This window comes from Arachis ipaensis, chromosome B3 (genome assembly GCF_059453495.1).
Source record: "Arachis ipaensis isolate K30076 ecotype BB chromosome B3, ASM5945349v1, whole genome shotgun sequence".
NCBI classification, from domain to species: Eukaryota; Viridiplantae; Streptophyta; class Magnoliopsida; order Fabales; family Fabaceae; genus Arachis; species Arachis ipaensis.
In genome coordinates this window covers 88,688,927-88,693,285 of record NC_142438.1, presented here as the reverse complement: position 1 = coordinate 88,693,285, position 4,359 = coordinate 88,688,927, and the positions used below count along the sequence as shown (strand labels likewise).

The 4,359-nt window shown below is 36.5% G+C and overlaps 1 non-coding gene across 1 annotated transcript; it reads left to right on the top strand.

Annotated features, from left to right (window-relative positions):
* Positions 1-2,114: 2,114 nt before the first annotated feature.
* On the top strand, positions 2,115-2,222 carry LOC148571499 (small nucleolar RNA R71). Its single transcript, XR_015880311.1, has one exon. It is a non-coding gene; the product is annotated as a small nucleolar RNA R71 (small nucleolar RNA).
* Positions 2,223-4,359: the final 2,137 nt, after the last annotated feature.

The window sequence follows — 4,359 nt, the reverse complement described above, 5'->3', positions numbered from 1 at the left end:
GGATTTGCATCCCTTCACCAATTAGGCATGTAAAATGCCTTTGCACAAAACTCTGGGCGTTCAGCGCCAGGTTGGTGCCCATTTTGGGCGTTCAATGCCCATTTGTTGCCATTTCTGGCGTTGAACGCCAGAAGCATGCTTGTTCTGGGCGTTCAGCGCCAGGATGCTGCCCATTTTGGGCGTTCAGCGCCAGAACCATGCTCTGTTCTGGCGTTGAACGCCAGGCAGGTGCTTCCTCTAGGGTGTGATTTTTCTTTTGCTGTTTTTGATTCTGTTTCCAATTTTTATATTTATTTTGTGACTCCACATGATCATGAACCTAAGAAAACATGAAAAACAAAAATTTAGTTAGATAAATAAACATTGGGTTGCCTCCCAATAAGCGCTTCTTTAATGTCAATAGCTTGACAGTGGGCTCTCATGGAGCCTCACAGATGTTCAGAGCATGGTTGAGACTCTCCAACACCAAACTTAGAGTTTGGATATGGGAGTTCAACACCAAACTTAGAGTTTGGTTGTGGCCTCCCAACACCAAACTTAGAGTTTGACTGTGGGGGCTTTGTTTGACTCTGCTTTGAGAGAAGCTTTTTATGCTTCCTCTCCATGGATACAGAGAGAGATCCTTGAGTTGTAAACACAAGGTTGTCCTTATTTAATTGAAGGATCAATTCTCCTCTGTCTACATCAATCACAGCTCTTGCTGTGGCTAGGAAAGGTCTTCCTAGGATGATGGATTCATCCTCTTCCTTTCCAGTATCCAGGACTATGAAATCAGCAGGGATGTAAAGGCCTTCAACCTTTACTAACACGTCCTCTACTTGTCCATAAGCCTGTTTTCTTGAATTGTCTGCCATCTCTAATGAGATTTTAGCAGCTTGCACCCCATAGATTTCTAGTTTCTCTATTACAGAGAGGGGCATGAGGTTTATCCCTGAACCAAGGTCACACAAAGCCTTAAAGATCATGGTGCCTATGGTACAAGGTATTATGAACTTTCCAGGATCCTGTCTCTTCTGAGGCAATGTCAGTTGATCCAGATCACTTAGTTCATTGGTGAACAAGGGATGTTCATCTTCCCAAGTTTCAATACCAAATAATTTGGCATTCAACTTCATGATTGTACCAAGAAACTTGGCAGTTTGCTCTTCAGTAACATCCTCATTCTCTTCAGAAGAGGAATACTCATCAGAGCTCATGAAGGGCATAAGGAGGTTCAATGGAATCTCTATGGTCTCTAGATGAGCCTCAGAGTCCTTTGGTTCCTCAGAGGAAAGCTCCTTATTGATCACTGGACGTCCTAGGAGGTCTTCCTCCTTGGGATTCACGTCCTCTCCTTCCCTTACAGGTTCGGCCATGGTGCTTATGTCAATGGCCTTGCACTCTCCTTTTGGGTTCTCTTCTGTATTGCTTGGGAAAGTACTAGGAGGGATTTTAGTGATCCTCTTACTCAGCTGGCCCACTTGTGCTTCCAAATTTCTAATGGAGGACCTTGTTTCATTCATGAAACTTACAGTGGCCTTGGACAGATTAGAGACTAAGCTTGCCAAATTAGAGGTATTTTGTTCAAAATTCTCTGTCTATTGCTGAGTGGATGATGGAAAAGGCTTGCTATTGCTAAACCTGTTTCTTCCACCATTATTAAAGCCTTGTTGAGGCTTTTGATCATTCCATGAGAAATTTGGATGATTTCTCCATGATGAGTTATAGGTGTTTCCATAAGGTTCACCTAAGTAATTCACCTCTGCTATTGCAGGGTTCTCAGGATCATAAGCTTCTTCTTCAGGAGAAGCCTCTTGAGTATTGTTGGATGCAGCTTGCATTCCATTCAGACTCTGAGAAATCATATTGACTTCTTGAGTCAATATTTTGTTCTAAGCCAATATGGCATTCAGAGTATCAACTTCAAGAACTCCCTTCTTCATAGGCGTCCCATTACTCACAGGATTCCTCTCAGAAGTGTACATAAACTGGTTTTTAGCAACCATGTCAATGAGTTCTTGGGCTTCTGCAGGCGTTTTCTTTAGGTGAATGGATCCACCTGCAGAAGTATCCAATGACATCTTAGCTAAGTCAGACAGACCATCATAGAATATGTTCAGGATGGTCCATTCTGAAAGCATGTCAGAAGGACACTTTTTGGTCAGTCCTTTGTATCTCTCCCAAGCTTCATAGAGGGATTCACCTTCCTTCTGTCTGAAGGTTTGAACATCCACTCTAAGCTTGCTCAGCTTTTGAGGAGGAAAGAACTTGGCTAAGAAAGCCTTGACCAGCTTATCCCAAGAGTTCAGGCTGTCTTTAGGTTGAGAATCCAACCATATTCTAGCTCTGTCTCTTACAACAAAAGGGAAAAGCATGAGCCTGTAGACTTCAGGATCTACTCCATTAGTCTTAACAGTATCACATATCTGCAAGAATTCAGTTAAGAACTGAAAAGGATCTTCAGATGGAAATCCATGAAACTTGCAGTTTTGCTGCATCAGAGAAACTAATTGAGGTTTCAGCTCAAAGTTGTTTGCTCCAATGGCAGGAATGGAGATGCTTCTTCCATGTAAATTGGAATTAGGTGCAGTAAAGTCACCAAGCATCCTCTTTTCATTATTATTATTTTCGGCTGCCATCTCCTCTTCCTGTTTGAAAATTTCTAAAAGGTTATCTCTGGATTGTTGTATTTTAGCTTCTCTTAATTTCCTCTTTAGAGTCCTTTCAGGTTCTGGATCTGCTTCAACAAGAATGTTCTTGTCCTTGCTCCTACTCATATGAAAAAGAGAGAACAGAAAAATAATAATAATAGGGGTCCTTTTTACCACAGTATAGAGGTCCCAGTGTGAGTAGAAGAAAAGAAGAAGAAGAAATTCGAACACAGATGGAAGAGGGGGTTCGAATTTGGTGAGTGATGTGAGGAAGAGATGTTAGTAGATGAATAAATAAATAGAATAAGATGAGAGAGAAGGAGAATTTTCGAAAATTATTTTTGAAAAAGAGTTAGTGATTTTTGAAAATAGTTTTTGAAAAATGTTAGTAATTTTCGAAAATTAAGATTTAAAAATTGAAATAATTAGTTAATTAAAAAGAAATTTTGAAAAAGGGGGGAGATATTTTCGAAAATTAGAGAGAGAGAGAGAGAGAGAGTTAGTTAGGTAGTTTTGAAAAAGATAAGAAACAAACAAAAAGTTAGTTAGTTGGTTGAAACAAATTTTGAAAAGATAAGGAGTTGAGAAGTTAGAGAAGATATTTTGAAATCAAGTTTTTGAAAAAGATATGATAAGAAGATATTTTAAAAAGATATGATTGAAATTAGTTTTGAAAAAGATTTGATTTTTAAAATCACAATTAATGACTTGATTCACAAGAAATCATAAGATATGATTCTAGAACTTAAAGTTTGAATCTTTCTTAACAAGCAAGTAACAAACTTGAAATTTTTGAATCAAAACATTAATTGTTATTGTTATTTTCGAAAATTTGATACAAAAATAAGAAAAAGATTTTTGAAAAATATTTTTAAAATTTTCGAAAATAACTAAGAAAAATGAAAAAGATTTGATTTTTGAAAAAGATTTTGAAAAAGATGAGATTTTTAAATTGAAAATTTGATTTGACTCATAAAAACAACTAGATTTTTAAAAATTTTTGAAAAAGTCAAATCTAATTTTCGAAAATTTTAAGAGAGAAAAAGGGAAAGATATTTTTTTGATTTTTGAATTTTTAATGATGAGAGAGAAAAACAAGAAAAATGATGCAATGCATGAAATTTTTAGATTAAAACAATGAATGCATGCAAGAATGCTATGAATGTCAAGATGAACACCAAGAACACTTTGAATGTCAAGATGAACACCAAGAACATATTTTTGAAAAATTTTTAATGCAAGGAAAACATGCAAGACACCAAACTTAGAATTCTTTAATGCTTAGACACTAAGAATTCAAGAATGCATATGAAAAACAAGAAAAGACACAAAACATGCAAATGCAAAGATCAAACAAGAAGACTTACCAAGAACAACTTGAAGATCATGAAGAACACTATGAATGCATGATTTTTTCGAAAAATGCAAGATGCACATGCAATTGACACCAAACTTATAACATGACTCAAGACTCAAACAAGAACACAAAAAATATTTTTGATTTTTATGATTTTCTAATTTTTTTGTATTTTTTTGAAAATTCTTTGAAAAAGAAAAATAAGGATTCCAAAATTTTTAATATGAATTCCAGGAATCTTATGTTCTTAATCTAAAGCTCCAATCAAAGGGTCAGGCATGGCTTAATAGCCAGCCAAGCTTTAGCATGTAGCAGGTAGATCATGAATCAGCAGTAGGTGGATTAGCACCAACTAGCTTGCTCTTGATAACA